Source organism: Mercenaria mercenaria, chromosome 12 (assembly GCF_021730395.1).
Source record: "Mercenaria mercenaria strain notata chromosome 12, MADL_Memer_1, whole genome shotgun sequence".
Taxonomy (NCBI): Eukaryota; Metazoa; Mollusca; class Bivalvia; order Venerida; family Veneridae; genus Mercenaria; species Mercenaria mercenaria.
The window spans coordinates 72,005,676-72,022,318 of NC_069372.1; positions in this window are offsets into that span (position 1 = coordinate 72,005,676).

The window sequence follows — 16,643 nt, forward strand, 5'->3', positions numbered from 1 at the left end:
TATCCTAGGGAGCTTCAGTTAATTAAAACTAACAATTCGGATACTGATGCTTCATTTTTAGATTTACATCTCTCTATTTATGACAATATTATACATACCAAAATTTATGACAAGAGGGATGATTTTAATTTTAGTATTGTAAATTTTCCCCATTTGGATGGGGATGTACCTCAGGCTACATCTTATGGGGTATATATTTCTCAATTAATTCGGTTTGCCAGAGCGTGTAGTCATGTCAAGCATTTCAATGAACGTAATCAATATATTACAAGTAAACTTCTTCAGCAAGGCTACCGTTATTACAAATTGCGTAAATATTTTGCTAAATTTTATTATCGTAATTCTGATTTACTTTTAAAATTCAATAGTAATTTAAAGACACTTCTGCGAGAAGGTATTTCTAAACCCGTTTTTTATGGGGATGTGGTTTACAAACTTCGTAAGATCTTGGGTCATGGTAATTTTCCAAATGTATTTGAAAAGATTATCAAACGTTTTATTAAAAGAGGTTACGACCCAACTGTTTTGAGACATACCGCATGTTTAGTGTTCAACCCGTTTACAGTTGGACACTACGCTTCCCTCTTTGATTGCGTCTGACGGAAGAGGGGGAGGACTCTATGATGAGCAGTTTTTAAATCCTACCAGGACTGAACTGTTTTGATATTTGTCTTCTGGCCTGTTTCGTCGGGCCCTTAAGGGTGTTTCTCTTGTTGCTCTGTCTTCTGAAAAGGCATTGAGTACATATGTTTTTGGTTCTTAAGGTTTGCTTTTTATATATTTATACACGATCATTTTTGTGTTTTACATGCCATGCCTTTTTGTTTCCATTACGTGTGTTAGAGATTCACCTGGAGGGGATTACTTTTATTTACACTGTCCCATGTCTTTGGAACATAGTGGGGGTAAGAGTGAGGTTGGGTGCGCACCATAAACCGGTTTAAGCTCCCCAGTGGTGTTTTTGCCACTGACCGTTCCAAGGCGGTGCCCCACTGTGTTCCTTTGTTTGTTCGTTTTGTCCTTGTGTGTTGACTTTGTGTGCGCGCGTGTGTGTATGCTTATTGTTCGTCTTGTCCTTATGTGTTGGCTTTGAGTGTGCGTGTGTGTGTTGTTCGTTTTGTCCTGATGTGTAAGCTTTGAGTGTGTGTGTGTGTGTGTGGTGCACGCGTTTGCGTGCTGGGGGGTTCGTTTTGAGGAGGCTGCGCTTTTGGTGCGTTGCATTCCCTGTTTGATATTTTTCTTTGTTTTTTTTACACTTATTAGTCATCGCTCCATCCAATAGAAAAGCGTAGCGATTAACTGTAGAGGGGTCAATCACCAAACATGCACTGTGCTTAACGATTTTCGGATTGTATCCTCTTTTGATAATTTTTTAAACACATTTTACAAATATTTGATTAAAATAAGCATCATGTTTAATTTTCCGAATTTATAAACTACATCTCCATAGTATACTGGGTGTGTAAGACCAAGTTTTAAAGGTGTTTTAAGGCTAGTATCATATTTCTTTAAAAGTTCGGACGACCTGTAATAAAATTTAGTGAAAGCCTTCCGTAGTTTATGATATCGGTAACCCTGTTGTAATAAATTTATGGTGATATCAAGATCACTATCATTAAAATCCTCTAACTTTGAGCATGCTCTTGCAAAACGAATTATTTGCGAAATATAGACACCGTATGATGTCGCTTGAGGGACATCTCCTTCCAGGTGGGGGAAGTTGACAATTTCAAAGTTGAAATCGTCTCTTTTAGTCTGGATTACTGTTCACAACTATTAAATTTAAGTCCAAAAATGACGCTTCTAAATCTGAGGTATTGGCCTTGTTAAGCTGTAACTTTTTTGATAAGTGTGTTTCACCATTTCTGAAAAATATTGGTTGTCCAAATTTAAAATACCATCAAGGTACCTCGAGCTTCCATTAAAAACTTCAATTTTTTAAATTGTGTCTCAGTGGATAAACTGAGCATGAAATCTCGTTTATAACAGTATAAGAATAAATCAGCAATGAGTGGGGCGCAGTTAGTCCTCATCAGGATACCAATTACTTGTCTGCAAGTTTTATTGCAAATTTGATAAATATGTTATCTTATAGAAAACTTAGAGCTTCACAAACCTGATCACAACTCCAGAGGATGTATCTCTTAAATTTACTATCAGAAAAAAAGCTCTAGTTTCATTACATGCCAGATAATTAACATTTTCTCTTGCAATTGTTTTCTCAATTAAAGCTACCAGTTTTTTTGTTTTTTTATGAGATTATGTGTTAAATTAGTATAAAGACTAGAAAAATCATAAGTACTTTTAGTCGAACATTTGTAGTGTTTGTTTATTAGCTTTTTGATAACATCTCCAGAGTTCTTGATGGACCAAAACAGATTAATCCCCGAGTTCCCATATACCTTGAAGCAAACTGTTCTGCACGTGGTCTTTTATTGCAGTTAGACAAGAAGTCAAAAGTTTTGTAGTGCATAAGGTTGAATGAATTTGCAATGGATCGAGCTTTATATGGGGTTTTGTGTAGTTTATGGATCCAATAAAGAGTACGGAGCTTCATCTGATTGTCGTAAAGTCCGACATTAAAATTTATACATTGATCTACATGACTTTTCACAATATTATTCACATCTTGTGGCGATAACTGTAAGTTTTCGTACGTTTCAATTCATTTTGTAATATTTCTAAGTAGTAAATGCGTCATATAATAATACTATTATTTGAAGCTTTGTCTGCAGGAGTAAAAACAAAATTCGTGTGTAACTTAGAAAATTTCGAAGTGAAAAAATTGGGTTTAGGAGGTAATAAGGAAGGGTTTGATTCATAGAATTTTATCCGAGTGTTTATGATTTTAAAAATATTCTTTTTTTCATTCAGTCTGCATTTTCTTTCCGGCACCATTTTTAGCATAGTCATCAATAGACTGGGTTATTTCAGAGAGACATGTTTAAAGTGTATAGACGAAGGAAATCTATATTTTTGACATTTAGAGAAAATATTTCTGAATTTTTTAACATCAAAAATCTTAAAATTACCCGTTATGATATGACTGTCCGGTTGATAACAGAATTTAGATTCCTTACAGTTACAACTGTCTGGAACATTAAGCTGTATGTCTTAATCCGAGAAAATTTTATTGTAATTATAAATAACGTTTCTCATTGGTTTATTATATTTGTAACAGATAAAAGGTGTTTCCGAATTCTTGAAATATTTAGGAATGGAGTTAACTACAGATTAGTCTCTAAAAATACTAGTTTAATCAATAAACTCGATTCCTTTATTTAGGAAAGATAATTTTAGAAAGTTGCGTTTATGATCGGATTCAGAATCAATATGAGGCCTTAGAAAATGTTGCGTATTCCACTTTATATACCAGCACCTATTTTAATGGGATTAGAATAAGTCAGTGTGTATTCATTCATGATTTCAAGATATACAATGCAATAACTTAAAAGATAAAAGGTAAGGGTAGATTTCCCGGAAGCACAGATCACCCAAACACAGCCATAGAGCCATATATTACGAAGTAGGCCCACAACAAAAAGATGCTGTAACGGAAAAATTTTGTAAATGGGTTGCTCCAAAAACCCAACAAGTACATCTTAATTATATGCAAAATACAGAAAAAAGATGTGTGCGTTTGGGGGCGGGGGGGGGGGGGGGGGTCGAGTAAGGGGTAAATAAAAGTGTCGGATGTTGAGGGAAAGTGGATCAAGGATGAGTGAATATTCAAATGGGAAAGCCACATTCCTTATACGCAGTAACTCTACGACGCAAAGCAGCGCAGACATCCACGTACAAAAGACAAACACACAACCAACATACACACAAGTAAGAAAACACAACACTGTGGGGCACCCCCAAAGACACACACGCACGCACGCACACACAAACAAACAGGAGAAAACAACAGTTGGACACCGCCTATTGACGGCCGGCGGCCAAAATTATGGAGGGCACGATAACTTAGTCATAGTAGAAGGAGAGGGGTGTAAATGCATTGAGCGCAAATGCAAGGGGAAATTATGGAGGGGGCGATGGGAGTAGTGGTGGAGTGGAGGTATATAAATTCATTTAGTAGTGATAGTTTTGACGGTTCGAACCTTTCATCCGACCAGCATTTTTTGTATGCATTACATTTTTATCATCTATGTTTAATAGATTTAATAGGGCGCCAATAACTTAATATTTGTTTGTCTTTATTTGGTTCCGGCTAAAGTGAAATAATACCTTGTTTCTGTAAACTAGTCAAATACGGTGTATAAAAGTAGTTGCAAACATTCTACTTTGTAATAGGGGTATTGTGGGAAACTCGACCATGTTGTATTTATTTCCATTTATTAGACGGAGTACATGTATAGTATATACAAAGAAAACATAAATACATAAAACAATAAAATTAGGAACTTGGAACTATACGATTTGTAATTAAAAAAAAAGTTCGTTGGTCATGATCAATAGAGCTTGTATTCACGTTCTCTATTTGAAAGTATATGATACAGATAAAATACCGACACTGAAAATATTATTAAAGAGTTTATTAAAGATAGCAGACTATAAGTTAACTTCTTTTGTTACTTTTTATTTTAGGAATGAAGTAAGAAAGTCAATGGTGTTTTTATCGTCATATTTAAATAATCTAATTTAAACAAGAACATGTTCCACAGAAAGAATATTATCTAACCGACATTTCTCAAGGTAATGAATATACAAATGTTTAACATATAGTTAATGACCAGTTTTTACTTTATAATCTTCTTATCACATACGTTTACAGTTCTGTTCTCTCGCACAAGGATGTTATTTTGGAAATACATACCATTCAGATAGTTTTATAGTACAGTTAATTACAAATCAACCCACAAATGTTCGTGCCATGTTTTTTCTCAAGGAAGCTAAATATAGTTAAAAAGACTGGAACTATTTTGATTTTGGAATAAATCATTTGTGTCAAACAAGAAAAGTAAAGGTGCCTTTGTATGCAGGCGGTCTCGCTTACAGAGGCTACGCTACAATCTCCATAGTATCTGCATTAGAACGTAAAATATTTAAAAAGATATTGAATTGGGCACACGATTTAAGGATCTTGTTGCTGTTGATACATGCATTTTTAAACAAATCTTTAAATTTTCAAGTACCCTACCGGTGCGTAAAATCCCCTACCAGTGTGTTCCGATGTGTTATCGGAGGGGTCTGATAGTAATGAAATCTATAAGGATATCCTTTGAGAGCATCGAACACAACAAAGCAAAATAATAGCTGGCTCGGATACACTGAGTCTGTTCATGAGAGGTTATACAATTTGCAAATTGTGCACCCTGAAGACTACCCCCACCCCTCCCGGAATCCGGCATACGTTGAACTCTATTACACAAAAATTGAATGGACTTTAAGATCCCAAAGGAGCAAGAAACATATGTTGAGTCATTTAGTCAAAGCTGAAAAGACCTTTTTACTGCCGATGAACGGCACTTGAAAATTGTTATTGTGATAATGCTAAGGCAGCATGGTAGCAGACTGACTGAATCTGTGCATGAGAGGTAATGAAATGTGCAGCATCCTCATGCGCCTCAGCATCGACGTAAGCATAACACTTCTGTGTGAATATTAAATGGACCGAAGGACAAGAAAATATATCTACACTGAAACATTTTCACGTAGCAATAATTAGTTTTGGCAAAAAAGCGTTGTAAAGGCATTATAAAACAGCTTAAAAGGTATTATACATGATGCTTGATGCATATCATATCAATTAGCAAATGGGAATCATGGCACGGCATTTTCTAATGGGGTTCTACTACTGTAGTCAAGGTCATAGCCGCAGCTCCCAGTCTGAGATTACACAGTGCAACAGAATTGAAAATGAAAGGTATGCAGTTAATGTCTCTTTCACAATCGAATGAAATTGAATATCAATAAATTACCGGAACTACGTCGCTGATATGGAGATGTAATAGTTAGTATGCAAAATGCCAATCAGCAACATATCCTCAAATTATAGTATAGACAAAATATTTCTGCATGAAAAGGTTCTACAACATGTACCTTCATAGAGGCTGAATGATGCCCTTACTACTACGGTCACGCTTCAAGTACATAATATCGGAAAAAATATTTGAATAAATATTACAAGAATAAAATAATTGCCATATAGGATGAGCGTTTCTGAAGCTCTTGGGTGTATATCAAGTGTCATCTTAGTCTTACTGTATTAGATTAACTTATCTTAACTTATCCTTGTGTTGTCTTTATATAATGGATGTTTAAATATAACACTATTATTCATATACTTGAGCATTTTGAAATATTCAAGATGGCGCTAAACTAGACTTTTAGACAATAGAAAATTGGAATGTATTGTTAATATAGATATTATGTTTGTTGTTAGAGGTGACAAGATTGATATGAAATGTATATTTAAAAGAAGAAAATTATTGAAAAAAATTCAAATGGCTGTCAAAATGGCCGCCAAAACAGAAAATCGCTACATATTGCAATAAACAGTTTAAATGTGTAGATTTTCCTGCCGTTTATGGGTACTTGTAATAATTGAAAATGTTTATAACATTTTAAATGCTCTTCAGTTATTTTATAATAAGAGGTGGATGAAATGGATGTTCTTATTCAAAAGCTTAACAATATGAACACAAAATATACATAAAAAACATGGTATGATTTGTGATCAGTTTGCTACAGATTAACAGATTAATTGATTATTACGTTGCAACACGCCAACATAGGTGATGTTGCGTAATGAAAGACGTTCACATAGTGGTGTCAAACAAGGAACCCTAAAGCTTCAACCTGTCCAGTCCATTTTCGGTGACTCTCCCATACAAATGTTAATGGTTGGTAATCGATATCTTCGATTTGAAGCTTCTCAATAAAATATGTTTTGAGAAGAATAAAGGTCAATACTAATTTAAATGATTTGGTCTTTAATTAAATGAAATTCGGGAACTTTTGATTAAATGTTGCTCATGAGTTTTGTGTCGACGTCCTGTATAACAGTTCAGTTTTCGTAGTCTGTCATTATCTGTATCAATGAGTATTCAACAATAGCCGTCGTCCGTGTTGAAAGGTACAGGTTTGATGACAGTTATAGAATATTGTGCAAGCGAAGTTAGCTAAAGTCAACACCAGCGGGATGCTGCAAACGGTTGTTCTGATGCGCAATCACAATAGATGAGAGGTTTGTTGTCTTCCGGGATTGTTAAAGGTAAAGCCTCTTCGAGTTTGGATCATTGCTCCTCCAATACCGATAGCATCAAAATTCGGAGGGTCTAAGTAAGAAGCACTCCACCACATGCATGTCTGTGTATATGCTCCTTTGACATTCTCATAGAACGAGTCTGATGTAGGTGACAATGATTGTAGTTTGGGCATTTTTTGAATGGTTTTCGTCCCCATATTTGATACCCAAACGTCAGATTTTACAAACCTTTAACTCATTTCTTCCCTAACAAGCTTCTCACGTAACAGCTTCTTCAAAAACCTTGTTCGTATCTGCATCTCAACGTTTGTTTAGATTGCACCCTAATGTCAACTGTTTGGCAACGGCTGTCCTTCCAATGCCACTTAGCTTGGAGACATTATTGCATCCAGACAGACAGGGCATGAGCAGCTAATGGCTAGTATTTTATATATTATTTGTTTGGTTTAACGTCGCACCGACACAATTATAAATCATATGGCGACTTTCCAGCGTTGGTGGGGGAGGAAGACCCCAGGTGCCCCTCCGTACATTATTTCTTCATGAGTGGGCACCTGGTAGAAGTACCGACCTTCCGTAAGCAAGCTGGATGGCTTCCTAACATGAAGAATTCAACGCCCAGAGTAAGGCTCGAACCCACATTGATGAGGGGCCAGTGACCTTAACCATTCGGTCACGGAGGCCCCCTAATGGCTGAAGTATAATAGTTGAATGTACCTTACATGTTGCTGCAGTTTCCACTTTTGTCCGCTGAGCACCAGTTCCTTCTATCAGTATTCAGATTCTGCTCGCTTTTGCCTGTGATTGTCAGGACCGCATGTTATGCCGGTAATGTCGTTATGGTATTTAGTTTATGATTAATAAGGTTCAACCGATAGATCCTCGAGCATCACAAAGCTAAGGACATGAGGTTACCTGCAAGCTTCAGTCACAAGTTGACAAACACAGGCTCCTTAAAGATATAAATGGGAGTTATCTTTAAAAGCGAGGATTTAAGGACTAGCCAGGAGGAAGTTGATGTTATTCTCTCATAGCAGGTGGTGTGTAAGTAGAATGGGTGACAGTGGCATGTGATGACACAGTCGGTTTTGTTTTGTTGATGCACATGTTTGCACTCAAGGATTTGTCATGCTCTCTACTGATTGAGGGAACTGGTTACTCCGTCTGGATGCGATACTGTAGTCAAGCTATGTGGCATTGAAAATGCAACCGTGTCAAAAAGGTGAAACGAGGATACATTCTAGACGAACTTGGAGGTGTAGAAGGAGATATGATCAAATTATTTATACAATCAATCGGTTTTATTGCTGCCAGGGACTGAAAGGCTGTCTGATATCAGTATTGATATTTGGACATGAAAAATAAGAAAGAAAACAAACTGCTCAGAAGATGTCCAAACAACAATCATTGCCACCTTCATTGGAATCGTTCTCTGCGATTTTCAAGAGAATACATACAGACATGTACATGAAGGAGTGATTTGGACCCAGACCCTCCAAATATTGATGCTATCAGTTTGGATGGAGCAAAATCCGACTCTTAGAAGCTTCTACCGAAGACAATCCCGGAAGACAAATCCCCGGCGCCAGCGTTGTCCTAAATTTCATCCCTTGTGGTCGTGCAGCAGAACAACCATGTGCAACATCCCGCTATGGTTGTTCTGTGACTCGCATCGCCTGCACAATATTCTGTAACTGCAATCAAACCTGTAACTATCAACATAGATGGGCAAAAGATATTGATGAAATAATCAGTGATGATGATGATGATTCAAATTATTCTTACGGAGAAAACCAATACTCAACAAATCTATACATGTACATGGCAATCGTTCAAAAGCTTTTTGGAAAGTCAAACGGAATATATCATATATATATATAATAGTGTTCTCTTTTAACATACATAACACGTAGCACAAGGATCAGTAAATTTAATACAGTAACATTGACACTTGACATATCATTACTGTCACTTATAGCAAATTGACCGCAAATCATACCACCTACTTATATATATTTTGCGTTCAAATTTTATGATGTAAAATAAGAACATCCGTTTTATCCACCTCTTTGTTATAAAATTACTAAAGAAACATTTAAGTGTTTAAAACATTCTTAATTATTAAAAGTACCAACAAACCTTAGAAGAAACTTCACATTTGGTGTGTTTAGTGCACTATATATTGATTTTCCGTTTAAGCGGCCATTTTGACAGCCATTTTCATTTTTTCAAATGTTTTTCTTTTCTAAAATATACTTTTGATGTTTGCCATATTACCTCTTGCATATACATAAATATTCCTGTCCTAATCTCCTATAATAAAGAAACTTTGTCGTCAAAATGCTCAATGGTGACAAAGTTGCATCATCCAGTTTCTATTAAGGTACATGATTTTTTTTTCTTCTTCTTTTTGTGCATACTCCAATTTATGTGTTTGTTTTGGGAGGCAAACTGACTGTAATATCATGTATTTAAAGCATCGCTACACATCAAAAGTCTTACCTGATACCTGATATATTTTTTTACTTTCTGATTTAATACTATGCAGGCAAAAGCATCAGTTTGAAAACCAAAGAGAAATAATGGCGAAAATCACCAAGACCAACAAGAAAGAAAACTTGCTCTTGAAGAAAAGAAACTACAGTTGGAGTTATGAGGCTCCACCTTGAAAAAGAAAAAGAACAAATGTATCATGACGAAAAAATGGCTATGATTGTAGTTGAGAAAATGAGGACAGAGCGTTCAAAATACAGACATTATATATCAGACTTTAGATTTTTTTATTAAACAAACTTTTAATTACGTTTAGCAAAACGCTTGTCCCTATAAAAACTGTCATCATATAAAAGTAACAAACCACTTTTAAATTCTGACATTCTGACTGATTCCATTAAAATCTATTTATACTTTTTTCAACTTAAGGTGACTTCTGGTGTATGGCTGTTTCAGACTGATATATATATATATATATATCTACATGATTATATTGCACGCTCGTTTGTACTGCAAGGCGCTTTGCCTAATTGGTCTGGTGTATTGTGGTGATGATAAGTTCACATAAATTATCTCTACTTACATAACAATTTATAATGCGAACGTTCTGAATTTAATTATATCCCTGAATGCAAATAATCTCTATAAATTCAAAGTATCCTTGAGATCCAGTTAACTGCCAGATAGAGAAAATATAGCTTCTCTTGTCCCAATCAGTTAAAAAGGCTAACATTAATTGCGAAAATTCCCTTACTTAGATACTACTTCTCTACTTTCAGTATTTTACAGTACATGTATTTAAGTTTATTTATTTCAGAAAGTACATCATCTCGTAGCATGATACCGTTAATTTCTAAAGTTCTATGAACACGTTTGTGTATTTGCATATTGATAAAAAAATATATTTACGTAAAATAACATGTATTACAATATAATATTGTTATTTTTGGTCAACAGAGTAAAATTGTAATTGCAGAAAATAACCCCCCCCCCCAAAAAAAAAAAAAAAAATGAATGAAAATGCAATGACTTATCAAATATAATAGAATCAGCATATTAAACCACTTGCTATTTCCAGGAATGAAGACTGATGAACTGATTTTATATACGTAGTAAACAATTCTATGATTATACACTTATACTAAATATGCGTTCTTTTTATTAATTAAAGAAGTGAATTTATTTTTAGATTACGTAATGTAATGTTATAACGTCAGGTCTAAGAGTTAATTAGCGTAACGCTTCCAATGGCTGCAGCACACACCATGAGCAATTTCAAATGTCTGAACTAACATTTTATTGAAAATATTGTCAGTGCTGAATAAACATCAAAGGAAAAGTCGAGGTCAAAAGTCGAGGTCAAAAGTCGTCGAAGTCATATTTACAGTCTAACAAACACATGCAGAATCAACGAAAATGAGACCCAAAATTGTATTACCTAAAGTATAAATCATTCATATGATTTCAGCAAACAAGTCAACGAAATTAAATATAATATCTTACAGAGCAAAACAAAAAAGAAAAAAGAAAAAACAACAACTGAGAACTATTTGAATTCGCCATTACACTATTTTATTCGCGCCATTTCCACATGTAGTGTCTGTATATCTTGTGACGCGACGTTACAATATTTGCTATTCCAATAGCCGCCGTTAGTTGACGAGTTAGTTGTTTCGAGACCTATAACTTTTGCAACATTGAATCTATTAAAACAAAGAAATCTAAACAATCGAGATTTTTGTTTGGGTAATACAGTAATACACTGAGCTGCTTTATAAACGCGCACTTTCTGACGTTCAGGTAAAAATATGGTAAACATTGAAACAAATTTTTAAACGAAAATAAACATAATCCTGTTGCATAAAACTTCTGATGTTTATTTTTGAAATTATTGATGCGTGGAAACGGAGTAAATAATTAAGTGTTCATGTCACGATTTCCGGGATGCGATACATTCGATGTGATCTTTGAGGTCCATAATAATCAAAATCCGTTCTCTATTAGCTGTCGGTCCTAAAACATTTTGTTTTTAAAACAATATACCTTCTGAAGTAAAACATGAAACAACATGTTGTTGATATAGTGAAATGTTACAAAAAGTTATCTAGTTTACACATGGAATTCATTGTTAATAAGCACGTGTTTAGGCTGTTTCGATCTTAAAATTGTTCAGTAGGCAAAGAAGAATACAATATTAATAATTCTGGTGAAAAGTATTCCCTTATTTGGTCAGCATATCAGATTAAAGTATATCCATGACGATTTGATTAAGGATAAAAGTTGTCAGTTACATGTGGGGAATCGTTTTTACTGGTACAGGATCCAGAAACACTGATTAGGTTATCTGGCCGCCGTTACATAATTGAAAAACGGCGTTATTCTAAGGATTTTTCTGTCATTTTGTATTTTTCAGTTTTGGGGTATGTGTCTATTGAAGCAAACGGTTTGCGAATAAGCACGTCTTCATAATGACTTTTTGCCGAGAGCTAGCTATATATTATGCAACGTTCTTGAAAATTTTCCTTTTAAACCCAAGCCCAAAACAGAAGTTGTTAAGAGCTATGTAAGTGTTGCGTTTTTAAATCGGTTCAAAGTGCATAGTTTTGTTTAAATTATGCTTCCTTTTTTTGCAGTCTGTATATAATTAAAATGTACTTGTTGTTAGATTGTTGCAGTAACCCGTCCACTATATTTTTCCGTTACAGTTTCGTTTTTTTGCAGACCTACTTCGCGGTGCATGGCCCTATAGCTGTTTTTTTGGTGCTCTGTGCTCCCGTGAAATCTACCCATACTTTTAAACTACTAAGCCTTTTAACGTGCGTATAAATTTCATACACAACTTTGAACGAATAAATTTTCTCTTTAATTCTTTAATTATAATGAATGAAGAAAGGTGTGTAAAGTTTAACGATTTTGGTATCTTTTCGTTAACGGGTCACAAAACCTTTCAGAAGACTTGCTCAATTGAAAAGTTAGTGCACGTTAGGTACCCAGACTAAAGTGAAGGTGAAAAGCAGATACGGGCTGAACAGTTCTTAGAGTTTCTGCGTCGATACAAGGGAGAGGGTGTTTTTTTTCTTGGCCGTATAATAACAACTGATGAAACCTGGTTATTGCACTTTGACCCTGAGTCAAAAGCCGATCAATCGACAGTTTGGAAAACGCTATAAACTCCATCACCCAAGAAGGCTACAGTCACAAATCAGTGGGCAAACACATGTTCATATTCTTCAAGAATAGGAAAGAGTTGGATGATTCTCCAACACAGTGTACCCGCCGGACAACAAACAGTATATGGGCCGTATTATTCGAAGGTACGTCGCGTATAATACGTTTTGATAAATTATTTCTAGGTTATTAGTCCCCTCCCAGCAAACAAAAGACGTCTTGAAGACGTCTTAATTTGGTTGTTTTATGGTCACGACGTCGGTGACCAGAAAAAAAGACGTCTTTATTTGGTTGTTTTATGTTCACAACATCTGTGACCTGAAAAAGACGTCTTTTTATGTTGTTTTACTTACAAAATAAAGACGCTTTTAAAATAAAACGTTTTAAAGCCGTCATAAAAACGTCTTTGTCTATGAGACAATGCAAGTTTTGTTTTTCGAATCTAAGCTGCAATAACATTTACAAGATAAAGTGTTAGAAAAAAAAACTATGATATTAGATATACCAGAATTTTTATTGTATTTTCAAAATACAATGTATTTACTATGGTTCCAAAATTCATGAAAATGGACTAAAACTTGTGAATGATATTTTTTGCACTTCCGAAAATATTCCTAATTGTTATTAAAATTGGGCTGTTGTCTAGCTATTTTCAAAATTGTGTAATTACTTTTAATTATAATATTCATACATGATAAAATATTCAGGAAAGCGATAGCATAATGATTAAACTGGAATTCATTGGGAACATTTATAATACATGTTTGTAACCATGGTAACTAAGGGTCAGTCTCTCTCTACACATGTTTTCTGGTTTACACACTATTCAGTTAATTTGATAGAGGTTTAAGCTGTAAGACAGAACAAGTTTATTCATCATATACAGAAGGGTGATGCAGAAAAAGTGAGTACAATACTTTAAACATTATTATAACATAATAATTATATTCGTAAATAATATAATTTTTAAAGACTGACGTATTTATAAAATATCTATTTTAACATCATTAGCTTTTTTTTTTAATCTGCATTTTACTTAAAAATATCTCGTACATACAAAGTCAGAGAGGGTATTTTGATAATAGTTTAAATGCGCCCATTAACTGTTTTATCAGTACTTTATTTATCAAAACTGTTTTTTGCATTTTTATCTAATTTAGGGGAAAATGATGAATGATAATTATAAAACACTCGAATTTAATATATTTCAGGTAATACCAGGTCCAGTGGTTTTGCCGTGATGAAGATTTTGAGAACTAAGCCATTATATTGCGACTCGCTTATTGGATTACCTATTGGACTTACTATGTTACTTAGATAAAAACGATCACAGATCTATGACATAAAGATCAGAAAATACATGCTGATTACAAGTGCTAGATAAGCAATAAAAATCAATGCCTAAAATACAAGTTCTTTATCCGTTGAATTATGATTGGAATTCAAATTTCAAAAAGATGATGTCTTATTTTTTCTTTCATAAAACATCATAATAATGCACGACAACGATGTCTTTTAAGATACGTCATAAAGACATCTCTAAGAAACGTGATCGCACCTTCCAAAAACAACCAAAAAAGACGAAAAAAAAGACGTCTCCGAAAAAGACGTCTTTAAAAGACGTGAACACACCTTTCAAAAACAACCAAAAAAGACGTCATAAAGACGTCTCAAACAGACGTCATAACAACCAAAAAAAGACGTCTTTTGTTTGCTGGGCTACTGGGTGAAAATCAGTTTCGGGACTATAGAATTGCCCTTTTCCGTTCGTCGACAATTTCGTGTCCGTTCCATAACTCTATCATTCATCGAGGGATTTTACTATTACTTTGAATAAATGTTCCCCATAAAAAGTCACTCGCAAAACCAGGACCCCTATCTCAAAGGTCACTTGGAGGTCAAATATCTACGTATACAGGACTTTTTCCTTTCCAGTCTGTAATAAGACACTCCATCAAAGGATTGTTATATATTACTCTGCACAAATATTCCCCATAATAATGTTTCATTCAGAACTTTCAGACCTCTAGCTTAAAGGTTACTTTCACAGTTGGAGGTCAAAGGTAAGCACGACAGTAACAGGGTCTTTTTGTGCCCTGTCAAGAACTCTGTCATCCATTATGGCATTATTTATATTTCTTGACATAAATGTTCCAAAAAATCAGAAGACGAGTCAAATGCGGACCCCGAGTTCAAAGGTCAAGGTCACACTTGAAGGTCAAATGTCAAAATGGTTATTCCTGCTTAGTCCATAACTCGAGGGATTTTAATATAGCTTGACAAAAATATTTTTCCTATAATGAGACAGGTAGTCATGTGCAACACTCAGATCCTACCTCAAATATCAAGGTCACTCTTCGTGGTCAAATTTCAGTAGGTGTTTTCCCTGTCCGATCAATATATCTGTCATCCATCATGCGATTTTAATATTTATAGGCAAAATTGTTACCCGTAATTAGACTACTTGTTATGCGTATCACCCAGGGCCCTAGCTGAAAGGTGAACAACACCCTTTGAAATCAAATGTTAATATATAGGTATTTCTTTCCTGTCTGGTCCATACCTCCGTCATCCTTCGAGAGATTTGACTATTACTTGGCGCAAATGTTCGCCATAATGAAACAACTATTCTGGCGCAATACCCGGACCGCTAGCACAAAGGTCAAGGTAACACTTTGAGGAGAAATCTCAATAGGGTCTTTCCTGTCCAATCTACTTCTGTCATCTATCAATGGGATTTTGATATTAATTGGTACGAATGCTCCCCAAAATGTGATGATTTGTAATGCATAACATCCAGATTCCTAGGTCAAGGTTAAACCTGGTAAAAAGTCAACATCTATAATGTTCTTGTCATGCCTATAAAATGTATTGGATCTTTTCTCTTGTCCTCTCTGCAGCTTTTTATCCATGCATGAATATTTCAATAACTTTGTACGAATATTCCATATAGCAATTTTACGTTTCATATGTATCTAATTAAAAATAACTGTTTGTGTACTTTCTTCAGACTTACTTCCTTTTGATATGATGAAGTATTCCATTACATTTTTTTCTCTTAGTTTCCGATCAACTTAAAAATGAAATGTTTTTGAAAATATTTTATATACATTGTATTTATAGCAATCAACAATTGTAGATTTTATATATGCAAATTATAATCATCGTGAGTTGTAATATATGGTACATATAAAACAATATTGCATATACATGATTGACAAATATCATTAGGTTATATTGTAGTTCAGATAATTCCAGTCGCCTTCCAGTAGGGGTTTGTATTGCATGGAAATACTTCATTCACTTTTTAATTAGATACGAGATTAGTTTTAGAAAAACACCATTTAGCTTTTGAATAACAGTTTTCTATTTCGGTTACAGGACGTCTGCAACATTAAATTTCACACAGTGGAGGAATTAGTAAGGAGTACCCAGAGCATTGTGTCCTCTTTTAGTGATGACCTTTATAAAGAAACATACAACAAATGGGTAATGCGTCACGAGAAATATGTTAAACGGAAACAAGGATAATTTATGGCCAGGATCTATCTTATAAAGGATGAAATGTATATAATGTTGTCAGTGAGTGTTTACGTCGTTTATGACGTCGAATTCACAAAACCGTGCCCTAGGTCTGGTTGGATTATTGTGTTTCATGTGTTGTTGTTTCAAAATGTTTGATTTAACGATGTACAATATGTAGCATTTAGATAGAAAAAGAAAATATGTTATGGTTGTTCTTTGTGGAACAGTTTACTTCCAAATATCA